The sequence below is a fragment of the Mus musculus genome, chromosome 3 (assembly GCF_000001635.26).
Source record: "Mus musculus strain C57BL/6J chromosome 3, GRCm38.p6 C57BL/6J".
NCBI classification, from domain to species: domain Eukaryota; kingdom Metazoa; phylum Chordata; class Mammalia; order Rodentia; family Muridae; genus Mus; species Mus musculus.
The window spans coordinates 21469397-21494709 of NC_000069.6; the positions used below are offsets into that span (position 1 = coordinate 21469397).

General features: G+C 40.1%; 1 long non-coding RNA gene across 2 annotated transcripts in view; it reads right to left on the reverse strand.

Annotated features, from left to right (window-relative positions):
* The window catches only part of Gm31610, a 67873-nt gene extending 47613 nt beyond the window's left edge, over positions 1 to 20260 (reverse strand). For both annotated transcript variants that reach the window (XR_389615.4, XR_880697.3), the window contains exon 1: positions 20134 to 20260. This is a non-coding gene — a long non-coding RNA (predicted gene, 31610). The remainder of the gene's footprint in view (positions 1 to 20133) is intronic.
* Between the last annotated feature and the right edge of the window lie 5053 nt (positions 20261 to 25313).

Consider the following 25313-nt stretch of genomic DNA (forward strand, 5'->3'; position numbering starts at 1 on the left):
TAGGGCCTAAGAATGGTTTGAAAGCATCAGAGTACCAGGAGCAAGCATGAGGCCTCTTGCTTTGTGGTAAATCTGCCTCCCAGTCCTTTTGTAGGAGTAACTACCTCCTATTCATTCTGGAGAATTGCTCAGCCTGGTGCATCCCCCACTTCCATTTGCGTTTTGGGGGGTTTGTTTGTTTGTTTGTTTTGTTTTTCTTTTCCTCCGAATTACCCTATGCTTCTTTTTTTTTTTTTTTTGTCTGTAGCATGTACTAGGTTTGACTTGTATGTATGTAGAGGTAATTAACATTTGTTTATATAATGAGTTCAACCTAGGCCTTCACATATGAGATTAGTACTTTGCCATTGAGATCTATCTCAAATATCTTTTAAATTTTTATTTTGAGATAGAGTCTCATTAGACTGATTAGAATCTATTCAAATGTACTCTGTGCAGCCCAGGCAGATCTTCGAACTGAGCCTTGTGAGTAGATAGTGGTATAAGCCCAGCTGACAAGCCCCACTGATGAAGCACTTTCCATCACCTCAGTTACTTCTCACAACTATCGCATTACTCAATGGCTTCTAAGACAGTTTGTTTTTTGTCTGTTTGCTTGCTTGTTTGTTTGTTTCTGGTTTAAATGGAAAACCTGGGTCCCAGGAAAACAAAAACTCTTCTCAAATTCAAATAACTATCAAAACCACAATGTAGATGCAGTTTTCTCACTAAAATAACCAATAGCTAATAATAACTAACAATTATAGTCACCTGGCCATTTGCTCTGCATAGCTTCGAGTTCACGCCTTTACTATATTGCCTTGCAAGAATGAGAGGGACTACAGTATGTAAGATGTTCACCACCACCACTATGAAACCTCCTTGCTGACACTGACAGAAAAACCACCATTGGACACTGGACATTTCATTCCAGAACCTCTCTTTCTCTCTCTCTCTCTCTCTCTCTCTCTCTCTCTCTCTCTCTCTCTCTCTCTCTCCCTCTTTTCCTCCCTCCCTCTCCTGCTCTCACTCTTGCTCTCCTCTTCCCCTTCTGACTACCTCAACTTCAGTGTCTTAGCCTTTCTACTCTATAGTAGCCTTTAAAAATACATTTATTTATTTTATGATTGTGAGTATTTTGCTTACATGTATGCAAGTATACTGCCCATAGAAGCCAGAATAGAGCATCAAATACCCTGGAACTGGACTAATAGAAATAGACAGTTGTTAGCCATCATGTGGGTTCTGGGATGACAACCCAAGTACTTTGCAATACCAATGTGTGCTCTTAACTAGGAAGCTTTCTATCCAGCTCCTAACCTTTTGAAAGCATGACCAGTTCTTTTCTTTTTTAATCTCTATTCTGTCACAATGACACATACATATATAACATATGTTGATCACACTCCCCTTCTTAATCCTGACCCTTCCCCCTCCCACTCAACCATGTTTATTCTAACAAACCTCCCTCCCTATGTCCAAATCTTTTGATGGTATAAGCATATATGACTAGAGCAGACAGTGGGTACACTACTGAGGGTTAGGACTCCTTTCTCTCAGCATTCATTACATGTCCAGAGCTGCTGGGAGTAGTGGAGCCTTTTGAGCATCTCCCCCATCTATGACAGAACTTTGGTGGGCCAGTTAATTCTTATCTATATTTTCCTACATTGATTTTTCCCAATTGAAATGAGAGAGGTGCCTAGTCTTATTGCAATTTGATATGCCATGTTTGGTTGATATCCCTAGGAAGCCTATCATTATCTGAGGGGAAAAGGAGGAGGAATGAGTGGGAGGGAGTGGGAATTGGGAATGGAGGGAGTAAAAACTGCAGTCGGGAAGTAATATATGAGAAAATAAATTAATAAAAATATACATAGTTTGGTTTAAAGATTTAAAGTGTGTGTGTGTGTGTGTGTGTGTGTGTGTGTGTGTGTGTGCATGTGTGATGTGTAAGTATATGCCAAAGCATATGTGTGCAGGTACCCATGGAAGCCAGAAGAGGGCATCAGATTCCCTGAAACTAAAGTTATGAGTGGTTATGTGTCATATAGCATACATCCAATATCAGGTTCTTTGAAGTAACCACTTAACTATGTCTTCAGCCCTTAAATAATTTTCAATTAGAAATTTCAAACTTAAAGAAAAATTGCAAGTGTGATATAGAGTGTAATCATTCCTAACAATTTCAGGTTACCAATTTCAGCTGTCTTACAACTCCTCTGACAGTTTAGTGTGGATTTCCTTCAAACAGGAATGTCATTTTGTACAGCCACAATAAAACTATTCAAACAAGAAAATTAACACTGGCACATCCTCACTGCTTACACTCAGCCTCATCCAGACGGTACCAATCACTTCACAGAGGACACAATATTGGCCAACAGGTCCTTAGTCTCCCTAAATGCTTCCTTGGATCCTTTCCAACCATCTTGACCTTGACATTTTGGAAATGAAGGGCCAGTTATCTGCAGTCTGTCCTCAGGTTGAGTCTACTTGATGTTACATTGGAATTGAACTCCCATCTTTTCTAGGAGGCTTGGTGCATCTTCCCAGCCCTGAGAGCTGCTTTTTGTCAGGTTTCCTTGCACTTAAGTTTGTAACTGGGTTAGGATACTACCTGCCAGACCTTTCCAAATTCTGAGCTTGTTTTCTTCTTAACGCACAAATGCGTTATAAGAACTACTTCTCTCACATTATGTAACTATCTACTCAGATCTTCACCCACTGAATTTTCATCCATAGATATTTCTGTTTAATTATTACCACCCTGGCTGCAGATACAGATGATGGTTTTATCTAACAAAATTATTCCTTCCATCTTTATGAACTAGCATTCAATTCCCAGATCTGACATATCATGTGTTTGTAGTATTTATTCAATGATTTATAATTCTGTAGTAATTATTGTTTTGAAGATCAAGGCCTTTATACATTTCTTGGTCCATTTGAAGACATCTTTTTGTCTTCACAGTTCCTTTATTCTTGGAGTTCTTCCTTCTTCCTTGAGATATGAAGTTCTTTTGACTATCCATGTACTTTCCTTGTTTCAGTAATAGATAGCACCAGCCCTCCTGAAACTCAAGACTGTATCATAACTATGGATCCTTGTTTAAAAAGAAATCAAGTTATCTGCTTCCAATATATATCAACGGAATCAATATACCTATTCTAAAAATGAGGAGAAGGAAAATAAGAAAAGAAGATCAGAATGAAAGTATAAAAACGTAAAAACAGAATTCTAGGCTTTAGGCCCAGGCTTGGGAATGTGGCCTTTGTAAAGGTATGCTAATCATAAAACAAATAGCAACATTCCTCCATCCACCCGCTTCCTGGGTTCAAAGAGTGCTCATTCAAAGAAAGTCACCCAGAACCTGCAATGCAAATGTGCTATTGTTAGGGGCTCTTAGAAGCTGTCTTGAGAGTTAACAATTACCAGGTATTCCTTGTGACTCTTGTAACTTTACACTTCCTTGTGACTCTTAACTGGTATCTTTGGTATCTTCCAACAACGCCCTCCCCACTTCCTTAAGTTGTGGTTTCTTCCTTTAAATACCCCCTTACCCAGCTACTCGGGGCGCCACGGTCCTCTACCCCTGCGTGGTGTATGACCATGGGCCCGAGAGCGCTCTTGAATAAAAAATCCTCTTGCAATTTGCAGCAAGACCCGTTTCTTGTGGGTGATTTTGGGGTGTCGCCTCTCCTGAGTCAGAACGTGGGGGAGTCCTCACGTTGTGGGTCTTTCAAGACCACAGCTCAGGAAAGCAAACCCCAAACCCCACAGCTCTGACTGCTTCTGGGTTGTCCTTTCCCTCCAGCCTTCAGCACACATCTTTCTCTTAGCTGGCTCCACTCTGTGCCTGCCAGAATTAAAATGTCTCATAGGTCAGCATTCAACCCACACATCAGGCTGTCTCTTCAATCTAGACTATTTTGTAACAGACCTCCAACTTCTCAACCACACCTTATGTAGTACATCTGCCTGCTTCTTCCCAAGGAGGCAGGTGAGTTAAGACAATTAAGTCTAACCTCTCAGGAAGGATGCTTTTGAAAATCTGTTTTGTTGAAGATAACTGGCTGCCCAAAAAGTCATTTTTAACTTCCAACTAGGAACCAAAGTATCTAAAGAGGTTCCTAGCCAGATCACATTTAGCCATCAGAAAAGTTTTCTGATATTATGTCTGAGCATTTCTAAATTTACAAAACAGAGTGAGTTACTTTATGTCTGTGTTAGCACTTTCATGCTCAGAAAGGCTGGTAAATTCCATATTAGACTATTTTCAAAGATGGCTGAATTATATATTGCCAGAAAGTTTAGTTATTTCTGGTCTACAACAGCCCTAAATCCGTTTGTAAGGACTGTATTAGTTCTGCCTACTATGTATCCAAAGATTTCTATCACTATACAAAATATTTATTGTTTTATGGTTATAATAATTCTTTTTTTATTTTTTATTTATTTTTTATTTTTTAAATTTTTTTTGGTTTTGGTTTTTCAAGACAGGGATTCTCTGTGTAGCCCTGGCTGTCCTAGAACTCACTCTGTAGACGAGGTTGGCCTTGAACTCAGAAATCCACCTGCCTCTGCCTCCCAAGTTCTGGGATTAAAGGTATGCACCACCACTGCCTGGCAATTATAATAATTCTTATGTAATATTTTTAAATACAGAAACCTATCAAGAAGAAATCAAAATTACATACATTTTTGTCAGAAAGCAGTAACAACTTATTTCTCTTAATTTTTTTTTCTTTGTGCATTTTCATGTTTTGTATCGTTCTTAAAATTTTACAGGGGCTGCTCAGCAATTAAGGACACTCACTGTTCTTCCAGGGGTCCTAAGTTCAATTCCCAGCCACCTCATGGTGGCTCACAACCATCATTAATGCAATCTGATGCCATCTTCTGATGTGTCTGAAGAGAGTGACAGTATACTCATATACATAATAAATAAATAAATAAATATCTTTTAAAAATCTTGTAATCATAATTTTTGTTTTTTTCTTTTCCCCCCATTTATATCAGTGTATGACATCAAACTTGGTAAATAATGATACTGGACAACATTCCATGGATTATACCTTAATTTACTTTTTATATTCACTGTTCAAAAGAGTAATATAATAAATACCTTTGCACACAAAGCTCTATTCACAACTTTGGATGCATTCCTAGAAGTGAAATTATTATGTCAAAAGGCCCTGGTCTTTTTGCGTAATGTTGGCTAGCATTATTAATTGTGTTTAAATTGTTCCAGTGTATACATTTCCTAAGAAGTTATACAAAAATACTTGGTATAATTTCTTATCTTAAATGTTTTTTCCAAATTGCTAACCTAAAAATTATATCTCATTTTACACTTGACTGTTCTCAAGGCTTGGTGTTTTACACCTCATACTTGTGTATATCTGCATGCTTCATGTTTCCTCATGTTTCTTGTATTTCTTTTGCTTGTAGAAAATTTATTTATAGGAAATATATTTAAAATATATTTCATATGTCAATAATATTTTACACATACATATACAGATAATCCTCGACATGTTTTCAATACAATCAATTATTTTGTTGCTATTAATTTTTCTGTAGTCAACTCTTGAGAGTTCTGCCATGTTTTAGAGCTCACGGAGTGTTTTTTGTTTTTGTCATATCACTATAGATTTTGCTAATCAGAACTGTCTACCAAGAAGCTCAGTATGGCTGTGTAGCAGACATTAAAGCCTGCTGTTCTGGCAGCCCAGCAGCCTTTTTCCACCAATGTCTTTCTGGAACTTTTGGCAAGCAGTGACTTATACCCAAGCATTGTTCTGAACTCAGCCACTTGTAGCCATCCTAAGTGGAGCTTTGAACTTACCGGAAGCTTTTTGAGAGCTATGGCTCTCTCTGAATAGAACGTTATTTCGCAGATATGGAACTAAAGTGTATCAAAAGCACCTCACCAGTCTAACAATCTTCTGGAGTAGACGTTCATGTTGCCAAAAGGCATTTTGATGAGTTAAGTATAAATAAATAAAAATATGAAATAAAAAGTGTTTAATTGAATAGGTATAGGAGCATTAGGAGAGGAAAGTAAGTTTAGTTCAAACTATGTCAAGCTGATGCCCTCTTTGGGCATCCATGGACTCTTACACTCAAGTGCACATGCATACACTTACACACAAACAGAAATAAATACTTTTTAAAATGAAGCAAAGAATAATTAGGATTCACAGCAAGCCAAATGAGTCCTCCCATCCCACCCCATGCTAAGCCTACCCAAATATGGACAAGAGGGACACTGAAAATGGAGCTCACCCTAGCCCAAACTGCCATCTATCCACAGTGAAATCTGTCAGTTGTAGCTATTTATGGATCTACTTGACCCTATAAGTGACTTTACTTCTTATACTTATTTTGCCAAAAGAGACAAATAGTCTGTAAAAGTAACTAAGAAACACAATGTGGTATAGTATAAGTGAAAAGGGGGCTTTCGAACCCAGTAATGGTAAATCAAACCCTATCAATGTCTCTGTATGGCACTGAATATGTCACTAATATCTCTTTGCTTATATCTATATCTAGACAGACAGACAGATGATAGGTAGGTAGGCAGATAGATGGATGGATAGATAGATTACTAATATATCTGCTTATCTGTAGGACGGTGCAGGGTTATCTGTGCTACTACATTCATTGGTGTTAAGAAGAGAGTAACTGAAGAAATAAACATAAAATCACATGTCATCTATAACTGTACTTAACATATGGCATGCTCATGAGCTGCCTTTGTAATTTTTCAAGTTAGGCACACAAAAAAACTATAAATGTAATTGATGAAGGGAAGAAGGACTGTGTTTTTTGTAGATGGGTGATGCTGTGGGCTGTTTAGCCCTCATTTTATTTTTCAGGAATAGCCTACATTCGTCAGTGTGATATCAACCAAAGTTTTAAGAAACAAAATTCTCTAAAGAAAAGTTGTCTGAATCTTTAAATGTACAATTGTTACCTGGAATGACTTAATTCAACAGAAGTCTATCGTTAAGCTACAACTAAGGAGTAAACAGAAAACTGATGAATATTATCTGGAAGTACTTATCTGGGGTGTGTGTGTGTGTGTGTGTGTGTGTAGTACATGCTTGCAGTATATGGTAGACACACGTAAGGGTGAGAACCACAGATGGAGAGAATTCCAATTTAACAAAAGGGTCTTCTGCCAGCTTTAGAGATGTTAGCAAATATTTCCTACACAAGATAAGTCTCAGATTTTCTTTCATCAGAAAGAACCATTAGATGATTCCTCAGGGTTACTAAGGAAATGGAGTTTTGATATTGGCTTAGGAAACATCATACTCTCCCCAAACCTTTGGCTCCATCCACACAAGCAGTGATAGAAGTCCACGGTGCTCACACAGAGTTGTATTCTTCTCCTTGGAATTTTACACTTTTTTTTTAATTAGGTATTTTCCTCATTTACATTTCCAATGCTATCCCAAAAGTCCCCTATACCCTCCCCCCCACCCACCCACCCACTCCCACTTTTTGGCCCTGGAGTTCCCCTGTACTGGGGCATATAAAGTTTGCAAGTCCAATGGGCCTCTCTTTCCAGTGATGGCCGACTAGGCCATCTTTTGATACATATGCAGCTAGAGACAAGAGCTCCGGGGTACTGGTTAGTTCATAATGTTGTTCCACCGATAGGGTTGCAGATCCCTTTAGCTCCTTTAAACATACACAGTGTTTCGTGGACAATCTCTGTCATCCTGGTCATCTTTTGTCGTTCTGTCTTTTCCATTTAAACCACCCCACTGACCTTCAGACCTCATCCAGACCTCATGGGTGTCCCAAAGAAGACAACACACGGATCCTTTAAGAGCCAGACATTTTCTATACGTCCACCTCCCCTTGGTGGGGGTAACTGAATAAAGGCTGCTATCTTCTCTGGGTCCCGCTTCAAGGATTTATTTTAAAACCTGTATCATCAAATAATAAATGCTTTAAGCTGAAGCGAATGCCTAAAATGAAAACAGAGACACCTTAAGATGCTTCATAATCTAACCAACCATTCCCTGGTAGACAGTATCCAGTTTCCTCTCCTGTCTGTACTCAGTTGGCTTCCTAAAATAGAGAGGGATAAGGACCACAGGCTTCACGTCATGAATGAGCTCCGTCTCAGCTGTGGGCTCTCCAGAAATGATTCAACACCACAGATGGAATCCACATGTGAATATCCACGTGACGACTGACTAGCAAGATTTCAATGAAACCAGAGAACATTTTTTTTTTCTTTAGCTCAAGTATATTTGGCCAGTGTAGGTTGGGGGAAGGCCTGGAATCACTGGAATCACAGTGAACAATTGAGATATTGAAGGCAAAGAAACAAAAAAAAATCCATGGAAAGACCTTCTAAGCAATGAGGGTAGGCTTTTTGGAAGCATTGGTCTGTTTGTTTCCAGGTTTGGTTTGTATTTGTTCTTTTTAAAGCCAAGGAGCTTTCTAAATTTCTTCAAAGGATAGTTTTGCATTGGGCATTTTATTAGGGGCTTTTTCTCTCAGAAAGAACCCTCAGTAGAAACCACCCTGGGAGAAAAAGCTACAAAGGCAGGATTATGGAAGCCCAAGAAATAAATAAATAAAACCAAGAAAACAGAAGTGGAGCCACAGCTAAAACAGGTGTTTTACATTTCAGACTGGAGGCAAATCAGTCCAGAAGCAGGAAAGTATGGCTCCACTGCCACGTGCTGTGAACCTTGTGTCTTGGATGGAGCTTAAACCAACTACTCAAAGAGATCCAAGGCTGTCACAGAAACCCACACTGTAGTAGGAAAGAAAACAGCCAGCTCAGGTGCCATCATAGCCTCCTTTAAAGAATCCACGAGGTGTCTGGGACATACAGAGAGACCTGGGGGAGAGACAACTTTACTCTCTGGCTCTTGGAGTCACTATACATGCAGCTGTGATCAGGCTAAACTCTGAAATCCCAGAATCAACTGGCAAAGCAGATCCCCAGAACCCATATAAGAAAACCATATAAAATGGGTGTAGAGTGTACATTTTTTACTTCAGCAGTGAATGGTGAAAGGAGATATAGTGGAAGGTAGATACCCAGCTCACTGAACAATTAGTTTTGCCTACTTGGAAATTACTAGACAAATGAGTGCTCCCATCTCAAGCAAAAAGCAGAAGGCACCTGAGAAAGGACATCCAAGCAAGCACACTCATTCGGATTTGGTTGCCAGTGCACCAGCCCTGTGGGCTGCTGTTTCCTTATCCATCCAGAGAGAATCCTAGACCTCTAGTCTGTCACAGAGAGCAGATGACTCAACATCTTCAATCATTTTCTCTAGCAAGGCAAAACCTCTCAAGTTAGTGTTTTATAAGCATGGACAGACAGTTTCCATTCTGGTCCTTATCAAAACACTGCCATTCCTTTGATAACAGTTATGAAATCATCTCTCAGAACTTGGGTATCTTTAAAGAGGTTTTTTTTTTTTTTTTTTTTTTTTAATGCAAGCTGCCCCGTTCTCCCTCCCCCGCTTCACCAAGATTCAATTAACGGGAGGAGGAATGTGGTGGTTTTTAACAAGTTCTTCTAAGCCAAACTGCTTAGAGACATACATTAGGCTGCCTTTAGTAATGGGAAAAAATTATCTCACCATGACTGGACTTTCTCACCTCCAAAAGAGGATTCCTATCTGTCACCTGGACAGCCAAGATTGATTTTTCTAATTAAGCAGGCATTTGTACTGGCACAGGGAGCCACAGAATTCTTCCCTACTGTATCTTCCCAACATATTCCTGTTTGTGTTCATTTTCCATCCTGTTTAAAGCTCCCTAGTGTTGAACCGGGAGGGGTCAGGAACTCACTCTATGAAAACACCCATTAAAATCTCTGGCTGCTTTCAGAAAGAAATGTGTCAACACAGGCAAAGGAAAGAAAACATGTGATAGAAATCTCTTTGGACTGGGCTTGGCTCCCACGTGGACAGAATTTGCCTTCACCAGTTCCCACACACTGTCCCCCACCCCCGGGTCTGCTCTGCTCCATCTGGGTCTGCCCTGCTCTGCTTCTCAGGGTCTGCCAATGCAGATGGCTGTAGGAAGCAGGCTGTTAGCACTTTGAAAGGCTATGTGGCACTTTCTGCCTTTTAAAAAGGTACAAGAAGCTCTTGTGCAGCCTTCAGTGATGAGACCGGCTTGTGGTGTAATTCAGTTTACTTAAGGGAACAATTTGGAGCCCTGAAGAGCAAAGCCCAGTTCTGGCCCCACAGTGCTGGGTCATGTGGCCTCATGACTTTCTTTCAGTGGGAGACACTAGAGGATAAAACTGAAATCAGTAAGAAAAGCTGGCATCTTTTTTAGTTTGTTCCTGGTACATCCATTACCTAATATTTTATTTAAAAGCTCAGTCCCTGCACTAAATGAACGGGCTAATCTCAATTTAGGAGTTGGCCTGCCCTCACATGATGACAGCTAACTGTTAACTGTCTTTAAAAAATAGAGGAAAGAAAAAATTAAAAAGAAACAAAGAGGAAGAGAAGAAGAAATGGCTAAGGGTAATTTAAGGGTTGTGTAAACTTATTAAAGGAACAATTGTTTCAAAGACAAAGGATAGCCTTAAGGGCTGGGTTGGGGATTAGTTGGTAGAATACTTGATTAGCATACACAAATCCCTGGATTCTGTCCACAGCACCACACACAGTGTGGTGGCCAAAGTCAGTAGTCTCAGAACTCAGGCAGTAAAGGCAGGAGGAGCAGAAGTTCAAGGTTACATAGGAAGTTTGAGGTCAGACAGGTATACTTCAGACCCTAACCAATTAAAACAATCAAAATTAAAAAAAATTCTTTCAGATACTGTCCCTTACATTCATTTGGCAGTGGCAGCTCTTAGTAGGTACTGGAAGCCAAAGTTGTCCTAGTAGGCTACACAGCTGCAACACTCAGACTCAAGGTTGAACTCTAAGCTCTTCCCTGAAGTCTCTCCCCTTCCTGATTCTCTCTTCCCCTGGAACCCTGTATCTAATCGCTTGTCTTGCTCCATGAAGTACATTTGTAGTTAAGTCAGAATAATTTGCTGTCTTTCACTTTGGAGGATCATTGCAATACCTTCTTCTCTGCATGTCCAACCTGTCCACTCCTTTATAGTCAGAGAAAAAGTAGCTTTCGTATTATCTTAGGCACTCTTAATTAAATTCTGTCATTTCACACTCTGAGACTCTAGTAGTTTCCAGTGAAATACTACCAAGTGGTATACTACCAAGATACCAATATCCCCTCAACAGGCCTTTCTAGACTCTCTCACATCAGGAGGTTGGTACCTTCCAAATGATGACAAAAAGATGCTTCAGTTAAACACTTTAACTAGAGGTTGCATTGTTTGATTTATTTTGTTTTGAGGCAGGGTCTCATGTACCCTAGATTAGCCTCAAACTCACTACTATATAATCCATACTTACCCTGAACTTCTAATCATTCTGCATCCATATCTCAGGTCTGGGACTACAGGTATCCATCTACAAAATTAGTTTATGAATTGCAGGGCCTTTTGCATGCTAGTCCACCACTCTATCAACTGATCCATAGCTCCAGCCTATGTTTAATATGTTTCTCATTATGTTCTTAAATTATCCGCTATACTTATTGGTAGTATTTCCTCATAAAATTCAGTTTTAGTAAAATTGCTTTTAAATTTAGTTAACAAGAGCCCATCAACTCTCTGGTCTCTTATATCAGATCACCTTTATTATCTGAGTATCACTGATACCTGATCAGATTGATGCCCTCAGCATTCCTGAAAAAGCATCTAATTGCTGGGACTGCCCTCAGTAAGATTGCTTTTAGGTAGGTTTAGTTCCAGTGTTCTTCCCCTTAATGTTATTTTTTAGTAATCTTCTATTCTCTGACCCTCACCATATTTTCCTTACTATAAATTTCTAGGTGGGGCCATGGATCTAGAAGTTGAGCCCTTTGTATTTTTTCTTTTTCTGCAAAACAGATATTGCAATGGTTCATGTAGCTGTGGTAATGGCACCGAATGAAGTCACTCTTACTATGTTTAACCCAGTCTCACAACCCTGTCCTTTACATAGGTCTTTAGAAATGGTATCAGACTTGTGTTCATATCTCTTGATGACTAGATATCACAACTATCATTTTCTGGGTGGAACATTTAGCATACTGGGAGACAGCTGTAAAACACAGCCACTTAGTTGCTGTTTTGTTGCTGTAATAAAATGCCCTGCAGGGAACAACTGAAGGGAGACAGGGTTTATTTTGTTTCATAGTTCTGAAGGGATATACTCCATCATGACAGAGAATACAGGGCATCAGGCAGAAGAGGCATGGTGGCAGGAGCAGGAGAAGTTTGTCACATTACATTCATAGTCAAATAACAGAGTAAATGAGAGAAGCCCAGCTATAATGCTTCACAGACCCCACCCAGTGACCCTCTTCTTACAGCAAGACTATGTCCTCTAGGTTTTACCAACTTTCCAAATAGCACAACCATCTAGGGGCCAACTGTTCAAAGACATGAGGCTGTGGGAGATATTTTACATGCAAACCATAACACCTGTATTAAGAAACATTCCCTCAGATCTGACCATATTGAACCTCACTCTTCCTTCAAATGTATACTATCCTTGTCATGTCTCTGTCTACTTTTAACTCATTGCATAAGCCTCAGCAAAGCATCCTGGTTGTCCCCATTTTGCACCAAACACACACAGATGCAAATATACATATACCTATATGCATATATACACACCTATAAACAAGCACATAGATATACAAAAATATGTATACACAAATGCATATATACATACGAATACTTGTGGATATACACAATACATAAACACATATGTACACATATATATATATATGCACATATATATAAACATACATTCAGACAGTTGTAAACATACATACATATATACATACATATTGATAAATATACACTATGGTCAGTTGAACAAGAAATGTCTTCCAGAGGCTCCAGTATTCGAACACGTGTTCCCCATTTGTGACACAGCTTTGGGAGTTCTGAGGTACCTTACTTCAAGGAGATGGCGCAGGAAAAATGGCCTTTGAGAATACAAGTCCCACGCTACTTCCAGTTTGCCCTCTGCTTTGCACTTGCAATTGAGAATGTGAGTTCTCAGCTTCCCCCTCCTATCACTATGCCTACCACTTGCAGCTATGCCTCTCCAGAGACACAGTCCCTGATGGGCTTTTATCTTTCAGGAATCAGAAATCAAAATAAACTCTTTCCTCTATAGCTTGTCTGGGTAATGGTATTTTGTGGGATGTAAAACTATACCAGGAGAAGGAATGGGAGGAGACATAAGTGAAAGAATGAACTGCAGGCTGAACCAGCTCTGTGTCCTAGAATTTAAAACATGGGGGTGTAGGTTAAGAGGAGAGTAAGAAAATACACCAGAATGAGAACTTCAAGAGAATGTATCACTATCTCAAAATGTAGACTCTCTGGAGCAGAATTTCACTATGGTGGAAGAAAACATTGGGAAAAAGGATAAGCTAATCACTCAGCTGCAGAATCCATAAACTGAAAGACCTGGAAGAAACGAAAGTCAGGCTGAAGCCCTGTTTTGGGCAAGGAACAGCCATTAGTGATGATAGAAAACAACCAAGAAAACCACTCACTGTACTGATGATCCTGGATCCTCTTTGCCCACCCAGTGGTGAGGCACCAAGCACCTCAGAACAGGGTCTTGCTGATAATGAGAAAGGGTGGACAGATCTATGAGAACACTCTTTGTTGTTGTGGAGAGCAAATACACCCAACTGACCTGAACAAAGGCCACAGTTTCCTTTCACAAATACTAAATCATGTTCCTGTGATAACTATTTTTCTCTTTAAAACTCTCAGGAATGAAGGTGATCCTGTGAACTTGCTGATCCACTGCCATCCTCAGCTCAGCCCTTTTATCTTTGAGTCTCCATCGTATCCACAGAGGAACGGTGGCACAGTTAATTAGATGAGAAGTTAATTAGAATCTAGGTCTTCCACTATTTCTCCCTTCCTTCGGCAGTTCCTCCAATTCCTGAAAGTTCTGCTTAAAGGGAAGGTTTACCCCCTGGAGGCTTACTGCGGCAACACATGCCTAGCTGCCTGCACCTACCCTTCAAGGGGGATGGGGGTCATTAAAGGTAGCTGAACATTGAAAATAAAAATGTTTACATTCGGACTTTATCCCATGTACCTCATTGGGCAAGTACCACGTGACTTCATCTACCAGAGTTTGTAGATTGGGAATTACTGGGGCTTAAGGACAGATGTTAGTTGTGTCTTGTCCACTCATCTCTCAGTGGTACAGTCTATCACTTCAGGTGAAAAGGAAAAGAATAGAGGGTGAGTTAGACAATGAGTGCTGAACAAGGCCCTTCAGAGAAGAGTATGATTTGTCACACCCTTGAGACTAAAGCCATGCCAGGGGTAAATGGATGGGAGGCAGGATTGCTATATTTTAGGAACACTCAGGGTAATGTTTCCAGTAGGGCTCTGATTATGTATGTCTTGTACAATACAATGAAATGAAGATAATTTCTGAAATCTTCATTTTTCCAGTTGGAGTTCTTGGAACTGCAGATCCGTCATCTGTAGAAGGAATCTAACACACATCTCTTCTGATATTTGTAAGGACAGAAAAGACCACTGTTAAAAACCACACTCATGGTCCATGTCTATAGCTATGAGGACAAATAAAGTGAAAACGCAGAAGACTGTAAGGATGTTCCACAGTGCTCCACTTTTCAGGCCAGTGTCTGAAAGAGAGGACAGAAGTTGCCACCAAGCTCAGCTGCCAGATAGCCAGACTCATTTGCTGGCTCTTCTGGAAGTGAAACTTCAGTCTGGCACCTGACAAAATGAGTCAGTTTGCATGAAGAGGAACATCTATTATTGGTATCTTCAACACCATTAAAAGAGTGGGCCACCCAGCCAACTGGAGACCATTCAGCACTAACTGAGTTCTTGGAACAAGAACATGGCTTTTGCAAAATTTCAACCTGTTTAAAATAGATAGGCTCAGAGGTCGGCTGAAAACATGTCTTGAGTCTGTGCTTGTTTGTGTCTATTCTAAGGCAACTCAGGGACAATTGTCCCAAACAATTTTTTGAAATAAATAGCACTAAGTTCAGGCACTGTTTTTCTTTGGACAAGGATGGCATCCTTCAACAGTATTTCTATTTTCACAGGGCTTCCCAGTCTGCGGTGAGAGAAGGCTGGGATCATGGAACAATGCAGGACTTATCTAGGGTAATGAGGAGCTGGGCCGTGGCTCATGTGTGTAATGGCAACATTTGAGGGGCTGAAGGACTTAAGACCACCTTGAACTTAAGGCCAGCTTCTTAGGGAGTTCAAGGGCAACCTGGGCTACATAGTAAGTTTCAGGCCAACCTGAGCTATAGAGTTAAAACAAATCCAAAGCTTCCTTCAGTGAAGGAAGCAGAAATTGGAGAATGAAGAGGACTTCATCCACATTTCAGATCTGGAGGCTAATTTAGTCTGAAACGCCTCTTATCAAGTAAAACAATAAATGGTGAAACAAATACATAGTCCTTAAAGCCACTAAAAAGTTACAAGTGTCCTCCAAAGGAGGTTTTTATGGAGTTTTTTTAGGACTTGTTATCTCTGACCCCCAGGAGGTCCTACCACCTGCTGTCTCTACTGAAACAAGCTAGAGGAGAGCCAGTTACATAAAAGACAGGGTGGAGGCTGCAAGCACCAGAGGCATTGAGGGTTCATGAGATGCAAGATTCTCCAAGAGGATTCTTTTCTGTGCTAGGAGTTGTTTGTTCTCCACAGATCTCAGAAGGATTTGTAGGGCAGACTTCCCCCAGCTTCACCCACAAGTTTTATAAGTTGGAAGCTGAGGGATGTAGAGGTGAAAAGGGAGAAGGCCCTGAATATCATTCCCAGAAACTCAGCAACAGAAGAGGAGATGGGCTCCTCAAGGGTTGGCTTACAGTACATGCCAGAGTCCAAGTAAGAAAGGCTTACTCCTCCATGGTAAGACACGGCTCTCTTTATCAATTTACTTTCACATCTTGCTCTAATTTTAAGCTGTTTGCTAGGGCCTAGTTTCTTTTTTTGTCATAGTTTTTGGTTTTTTTTTTTTTGAGACAGGGTCTCACTGTGTAGCTCTAGTTTTCCTGGAACTCACTGTGTAGACCAGGCTGATTTCAAACTCAGAGATTTGCCTACCTCTGTCTCCCAAGTGCTAAGATGAAAGATATGCACCATCAGGCCCAAAGTAGATCTAGTTTCTTAAACTGTGAGTCACAACCCCATGTAGAGCCATGTAATTCAATGCAGAGGGATCACAAAGAATTTGAGATATGTGAAGGATCTGTAATCACACTACCAGAAGTTAGTTCAAAATCAACTGTGTTCAAACTTCCAGGTGTGTCTGCCAGTGTCACCCATGCAATGTCCTGTGACTTCACTTAAGCCTTGGTTCTGGGCACACAAGGTGCTCACCTCACAGGATGCCCAACACAACACACAACAACAGTGAAAGTTGCCCAAATCCCATGGTTCAGACTAGCCGCTGTTGTGTACTGTTCACTTGAAGCCAATTGTATCTGCCATTCCAGAAAACAAGACCATTAATATTTTCTCACTGTTGGCTTTCAAATAAACATATCACTATATTGAACTGTATTAGATTGTTTGGCTTTAAAAACTGCTGTTTGAGTTGCTGACAAGAGTTTCACAAAAAGAAAAACAAACAAACAAATGAAACAGAGAAAGGTTTTCCTATAAATTTTGGTTTGATTCCCAGCAATGCCTAAAACACCCTTAAAACATGTAACATTTTGACTGTAAAATCAAAAGATGCACCAACAATGAAAAACTGAAAATACTCTTGTCCTGCAGTGTCAAAAATTCAATCAAGATTTCATTCTTTATGTAAAAGTAAACATATATCTCCCACTGGTATGTAAATTTACTTCATTCCCTTAAAAGTGGAAAAACTATAGGCATACAAAAGAGCTGTTTTAAAATAAACCTGTCATAATCTTTTACCAGGAAATGTTTAATCTATACCAGTTTTATGTGTTTATAAACACAGACTTGAGAAAAATTTAAGGTTTTTGCAAATTATTTCAAGTGGGAAAGGTTTAAGAAGGCCTTCTCTAGTGTAAAAGGATCATGAGCATACAGCTAAGTATTTTTCCTTAGTGAACACCCATGTTGAAAACAAAAAAAAAAAAAAAAAGAAAAACTTGTTCATGGCAACCTCTCTTTAACTTCAAAGAACCTAAAAACTCAAAAAAATTAGTTTAACATGAAACCCTCTTGCTTGTTTTGCTCTAGTAAAATATAATGGTTATAGTAATACAAGTATCAGATGTTCTCTTCGAGACAAAGAAACTCTTTTGGCAAGAGAATTCAAACACTGAAAAGGCAGGAAAATATGTCTGCAGCTCAGCTCCAAGCACATATCTTGGGAAACTCACAAGCATACAAGTCAATCAGCTCTAGGGAACCAGATGAGGGATTCTGACGTCTTCCCATGACTGCACTCACACGCCTATATCCACACACAGACGAGCACATTCATGTAAGTCAAAAAATAAAATGACTCTTTAAAAGAAACACTTTTAGGGGCCTGTTAAAAAAAAAAAAAAAAAAAAAAAAAAAACAGGTGCTCATGCTTGCCAGTGATTCATTTTAAAATAATGGGTAGGAGGGGACCTGAACCTAGCTAACAAGACTTTTCTTACATCTGAAATATTTTATTTGACCAAAGATAAACAGTTCTTCAGAGAAAACTTGCCTTGACTGCTCAAGCCTAAACTAATTTTTTGCTTACGGTTTTTAATCTCACATATAATTAGTATGGTATTAATTATATGTAACGTGAGTTTCTTCTTAATTATTTTATGCACATTTGTTTCGCCAACTAGAGAGTGAGCTTTTTTACTATGGCTATATATTATATGTATTCTGTACACTTATGGAACATTTTGGTGTTGGAGTCATAGAAAGCCAATCTGCAAGTAATTTTTGAAGGAAGAGTTCTGAGCTGGAGTGTCTCTGGTATAAGATGTTACCTCAATTTTTACAGTCAGCATATGAATACAGAATCACTTGCACATATATTAGATTATTATTTGGGAGCTTTCAAATCAGCCCCATGCTTTGTGTTAGATGTCTGCATTGAAAGAAGGAGGAGGGGGAGGCCAATACTTTTGCATTCAAGAGCTCAGGAATCTAAGGCTAAAGACAGATGACACAAATTGAAGTGAAAGCCTGAGCTTCTGAATAGCTTCAGACAGACCTGATACATCTTAGGTGGCCACGTTTTAGCTTTGAAATTTACCTCTACTTTCTGAGACTGCACCATGCTAACTTTGATCAGACCAAGTATTTCCCAAGTTTTCTACTCCAGGCTTTATTTACCCAGAACCCTCTAACACAAGTTATTTTTGCAGGTATTTAAGTTCACCTGCTGTGTACTGATACAAATTAATTCTGCCTGTGGAGAAAGTCTTTTTTTAAGAGAACATATGTGAAAAGTCACTGCGGACTGTGATAGTGTTTGTTGTCAACTTGACACAATTTAATGTCGTCTTGAAAATGGGCCTCCATTGGACTTGCAAACGTTATATGCCTCAGTACAGGGGAATGCCAGGGCCAAAAAGTGGGAGTGGGTGGGTAGGGGGGTGGGGGGGGGGAGGGTATGGGGGACTTTTGGGATAGCATTGGAAATGTAAATGAGGAAAATACCTAATTAAAAAAAAGAAAGAAAGAAAGAAAGAAAGAAAGAAAGAAAGAAAGAAAGAAAATGGGCCTCTGAGTGTACCTGTTAGGGATTATCTTGATACTTTATACTTCTAGAGATGTGGGGTCCTCCTAATTGTTAGAAAAACCACTCCTTACTCAAAGCATCATGGAGAGTATGGAACAGGAAGAGCAAGCTGAGCACCAGCATACATTCATCCCTCACTGCTTTCTAATTATGCAGGTAGTGAGACAGCTGCTACAAAGCCCTACCTCAGGTGTCATGGCGCCGTGAACTGGGAGCCAAGAAAACTCTCCCCCCTTAAGTTATTTTCTTGGGGTATTTTATCATAGCAACAAGAAAAGAAACCGCCAGGCGTGGTGGCGCACACTTTTAATCCCAGCGCTCGGGCGGCAGAGGCAGGTGGACTTCTGAGTTCGAAGCCAGCCTGATCTACAAAGTGAGTTCCAGGACAGCCAGGGTTCTACAGAGAAACCCTGTCTCGAACCACCACCACCCCCCACCCCCACCCCCAGAAAAAAGAAAAGAAAAGAAAAGAAAAGAAAAGAAAAGAAACCAAGCCAATACCTATGTATAGATATAAGATCTTACACTAGTGACATGTATTCCAATGAAGATGAGGACTGGATTACTCTTCCTGCCTAATACAATGAAGAAACTGAACAAACAGCTCTCAGAAAAAGATACTGATTCCTAAGACGTGGGAATAGAAGAGTTGAGGCCTGGGGTGCCCAACTTATTTCCTGGAGAATATTCTGGGCTGTGATACAGAGAAAGGGACTCAGCATCACGGACAGACATGTAAGCAGAGAAAGGGGGGATTTGTGATGATTGATCATCATTGACTCGGAAGAATTTGGAGTCATTTAAGAGAGACACCTCTAGCCTGCTGTTGAGGGGATGAAAGGCTCAGCCTGAAGGTGGGCAGCAGCATCCCCTGGGCTGGGTGCTGGGCTGAGAAACAGAGAAATCGAGCTGCACACCAGCACCGATGATTTCTGTCTGATTCCTGACTGTGGATCCAGTGAGAACAGCCCCTCAAACTTCTGGGTTGAGTTTCTTCAAACCGTGAGCCAAATAAACCTTTCCCTCATTAAGTAGCCATTCTCAAGCGTTTTGTCACAGTAACAAAAAAGTAGCCCATCCAAGGTGGGAGTACAGAAAGGCTAAGGTTTCTCCTGTTCAAGGAAGAGAGAGACAAAAGCAGAGACAGACAGGCAGCCAAACAGAGACATAGAGAGACAGAGAGTTAGAGGAGTGGCACAGAGAAAAAGACAGAAACAGACACACAGACAGGTATCTTCAAGATTTCCAGAGGATCCTCCCTAACTCTTTAGTTAAGTACTAGTAAGTACATAAATGAAAAAGCGAATGAAAATATTTGAAGGAGCATCTCTCAGGACTCACCCAGAGCCGGTGATAGCGACTGTTCTCCACAGCCAGGGGAAACGTCTGCTAGCTCACAGTTTCTACCTCAGAGCATGGGCACACAGACCATGGCAACTAGCCAGATTGAGCCTGCCAACAACTTTTAGAAAGTTTGGTGGAATGCAGCTTTACCCATTTATTTTTATATGGCTGCTTCTGTGCCCCAATGAGAGAACTGAGAGGTAAGGCTGAGATCACATAATCCACTGTGCTAAAAATGCTTGCAGTTTGGCTCTGCTGAGAATTAAAAACAGTGCCCACTCATCCCTAGTTTAAAGTACTAAGAAGTGCCTCTCCTCAGTAAACTTAACTCTAGATGAAATGTTCCCTTTGGCCTCCTCAAATAAAGCATGGTGTCTTAGTCAGGGTTTCTATTCCTGCACAAACATCATGACCAAGAAGCAAATTGGGGAGGAAAGGGTTTATTTGGCTTACACTTCCATACTGCTGTTCATCACCAAGGAAGTCAGGACTGGAACTCAAGCATGTCAGGAAGCAGGAGCTGATGCAGAGGCCATGGAGGGATGTTCCTTACTGGCTTGCTTCCCCTGGCTTGCTCAGCCTGCTCTCTTATAGAACCCAAGACTACCAGCCCAGAGATGGTCCCACCCACAAGGGGCCTTTCCCCCTTGATCACTAATTGAGAAAATGCCTTACAGTTGGATCTCATGGAGGCATTTCCTCAACTGAAGCTCCTTTCTCTATAATAATTCCAGCTGTGTCAAATTGACACAAAACTAGCCAGTACACATGGTTATAAACCAAATCCAAGATGACCAAATTATTTTCAGGTAGCTTCATTATGATTGAAAGTAAAACATAAGAATGTCTATTATAATAATACCAACGTATACACATAAAATTTTAAAAAAATAAATCTTAAAAAATTGCTTTAACATCTAGTACCAGACATGGAAACACCACAATGTATGGTACTGAATCAAAAGGTAGGGATCTGGGGAGTTAGCTCAAGTGTAAAATACTTGCCACATAAACCTAAGAACCTGAGTTTGAATCTCCAAAACTCAGAAAAGTCAGACACTATGGTATCTTGCATATTTGTTCTCAGCATTACTATGGCAGGATGGAAGGTGGAGTCAATAGAATCACATGAAGTTTGAAGGCCAGCTACCCTGGTAAACATCAAAGAAATCTTCAGAGACCCTTATCTCAAAGGTGTGGACCTACATGTAAGATTATCCTCTACACTCCATACACATGCAATGGCACATTCAGGCCCCCACTCCTACTTATGAACATAAGCACATAATACCATAAGTGTGCCAAAATTTTTAATATTATTCTGGACACAAGGAAGAGGAATACCATCAGTTAAATCAAGGAAGGAGTTTACAATCAAACGATTCAAAAAATGTGATAAAACTATTGGACAAAGACTTTTAAAAGTTGTTTTAAGATTTTTTTTTTAACTCAGAGAGAGAGAGAGAGAGAGAGAGTGTGTGTGTGTGTGTGTGTGTGTGTGTATGTACTGGTACCTGCAGAAGCCTGAAGATTGTATCCAATCCACTGGAGCTGCAGTTGTCAGCTGTCTGATATGGGTGCTGGGAACCAAACCTCCTTCTCTTTGAAGAGCCCCAAATGCTTTTTAACAGCTGAGCCACCAGCTCAGTTTGTTTGTTTGTTTTGTTTGTTTGTTTGTTTGTTTAGTGGTTTCCTTTCTCTGGTAGCTCACTCCACTAATTCATGTGTTTTGTCCATGTTTGCCATTGATCGCTTGGTATGGTTCCACCATGTTGTGGTGTTAACATCCTTCAATGTATCTGTTGGCTTAGAGAATTATAACATCCAAGCTGTGGGCTGATCTGCATCTGTTCCTTTTTCTTATGGTCCTGATTTATGTTTCCTCATTTTACCATACAACCTGGAAGTATCCACGGACTTAATTACTGTCAAGTAAGATTATATTATTTCTTTATAGTTCTTATTTTTATTACTACTTATTATGTAATTATTACTTAGGTAAAACATAATAGAGACTAAAAGTCCTATATAAACCATGGCCACCATAGCAGACTTCCCTCTTCATCATCATTTCTGGCAATGTATAGCACTGGTTCACAGTAAACTCTGTTGAGTCTCCTTCTCGTGTAGCATTGTGTTCATCTAATCAGACTAGGGCTAGAGACCCTCACTCCCTTCGCCCAGTCTTGGGCTGTGAGAACATGGGAGGCGCTGATCCTCAGTGTTCCCTGGTCCAGCCTCTAACTATAAGCTGCTGAGAACTCATTCTGCTTTTAGCCCATGCTCTGTAATGGAATTTTTGTCTGGCTTGCCTCAATCAGTGTCAGATTTGCTTCTCCGCTAGGAGAGAAGGGACACATGGGGCATTCCCCACTGTCTGCCTTGGAGTTTGATTCATCTAGGTTTCTTTGAGTCCCTAAGACCTCTCTGGTGGATTAAAAACATTAGTTTTGTAGATATGCTATTTATTTTTGCTGTTAAGATGACAGCCTCAGTCTCAGGGGAACATTCTCCATCTCAACTGGAAGCAGATGTTCCAAGGAATTTGTGTCCTCAAATGAGCATCCCAGCACAGCATGCCCATTTGTTATAATGACAATAAAGGCAGTAGGCAAAACATAGGAGGAACTGTGTTAAGATTTTATATTTGGTTTTCAAAAATATAAACTCAGGATGGAAAGGTAACTTGTTGGTCTCATGTGTGCCTGACATATGTGGGGCACTAGCTCAGTCTCCAGCACTGCCAAAAGTAGTTCAAAAATATAATATCCGTGATAGTTTATGACATACAAGAATATTAATAAATTGTATGTTGAATGCTTTTTATTGACAGGAGCACATATCAATTCCTCCTAGATAGGGAACTGATAAAAGAACAAAGAAGCAAGACTTCTGAAGACTACCTTAGTGAGCCAGTGAGTTCTATGAGGTTCCTTACAGGATCATGGCTGATTCTCTGACAACTGTATCACAAGAGCCCACATCAGCTAGGGAGACGATTCAAAGAAGCTGTGGCCCCATGCTCCTTCCTTGCCCAGCGTGAAAGCACTGTAGCTGATAAGTCCTCTTCTCCAGCAGATGTCTCCTGTTGCCTTTGTATCCTTGGGGAGGCTCTTTGTCAATCTTGTAACTTTCTGATCTTCCTCAGCTTTGTGAATTCTACCAGTTTACTTCTCATTCCCTATAGAACAGAATGTTTCAATTCAGAAAAATTAGATACATCACATGTCTGTAATGAACATATCACAATATATCTTGACCTATATCAAATTAATATCGTAAGTAAATAATATAAAATAACTAGTAGTATGTCTAATACACAGCATGAAGATAATCATGAACACAGATTCATGAAAACTGACACCAAGCTTCTGAAATTAGTTGTTGCATAAATTATTTGCATAACAATTGTTATATTGTTGCATAAGTTTAACATTTTGGCATAGGGAGAATTTTCTACCACCCAACTATAATTAGAATAGATTTACCAAAAGTTCCTACACAAAGTCCCAAGAACTCTACATATCTCTAAATCTATTGAGGGTTTCCACAGAATACAAGTAAAAGTCTAGTCTACTCTGGGCTGCCTTCCCCAAACATTGGTTCTACTTTATGAGGACATTTTAAAAGGTATGTGAGTACGTGTGAGTGACTGTGAGTGAGTGTAGGTGTGAGGGTGTTGTTGAGATGAATTAGCAGTTAAGAGCACACATTCTGCTCTTCCAGGAGATGTGAGTTTCCTATTATCAGTGTAAGGCAGCATCAGGGTGTCTGACACCTACTTCTGGCCTCCAGGCAACTGCACGGACTTGTACGCACACACATGCACGTGCAGAGATTTTTCTATTAGGGAACTAAGGCAGCTATAGATGTAATTTCCCAGAGCTCCTTCAATTAATTTAATACAGAAATGGTCCCAGAAGCCCTCCAGGCCTGCCTGTCCCTTCTTGACACACTCCTGCCCCGTATCACTGCTGGTCTCCACCTCAGTAGTGGATCTCACTGTGCAGCTGTAAGGGCTTAGGCTTGGGGTTGATGAATGGCTCCTCTAGTTTCACAGGCTCTTGTGTGGCATCCAGGGGACCCAGGTGAGACGGTAATCACCGGTGTATAAATGATTTGGACACTGTAATTTCCCCCTGCGATTCAGCGTGCTTTCTCTCGCTGATTTATTTAGAATGGGCTCCACTACATCTTCTAACCTTGCTTCTCTTTGAGTACCAATAAATGTCAAGCAGATTAGACAGAACCATTACTCAATGGGCACATTTCTAAAATCTGCACAAAGGTGAAAGCCTGGCAGTTTGAGATGATTGGAGTATTTACGGGATGTTAAGAAAACATCTGCTTCAAAATTCAGAGTTTCCAAAGCCGATGTGGTGTTTTATTAGGGCTTCTACCGCCACTCCTTACTACAGAAAATATTAAGCCATTATTGTGTGAATGAGTTTTGAGTACCTATTACATGGAATGGGCTCTACAGAGACTGGCTCTCTAATAGCCACTTACAGTGAACAGGCTTTGCTTTTATCAAAAGAGAAGAGAATAGAGTGCACCTTTACAGTTTTGCTCAATGACAAACGTGGCTAGAAAGAGGCTTGTTTGCTAGTGATTCTTTCTCCCTTTGGTACTGACCATTAGGATTAAACATCTAACACTGGCATGAAATCATAGACAAAAGGTGGTTAGAGTTCACTGAAACATGTCTGGAATTTTCCTTTATTTTAACTGTTCTCATAGTGATTATTAAGCATGAACTACCTCATCTAGTCTTTGGAAGAATCCTACCAGTCTGAGCATGGTGGTACAGACCTGTAATCCCAGCATATGGGAGACTGAGGCCAATCTGATACCTAGCAAGACCCTATTTCTAGATAAGCAAATAAATAAATTGATCAACACTGAAGAATACTTTGATAAAGGTAAAATTATTGCCTGTGATATAAGAAGAAACTGAGGCCTGAAAGGATCAACTAATTTGCTGTTCATCAAATGTTTAGTAGGTGGGAGAGCTTGAATTTCAGCCCAATAGTTTAAATGCTACCGCTCTGTTGTAATTGTTGTATAGAGAATAGTCCAGGTTGAAATCATAGCAACCAGAAAAGGCTCCCTACAAGACCCTGAGATGGAGACACTCAGGAGTCATTCTAAAATCACACTGTACAGTCTTCTGTTTT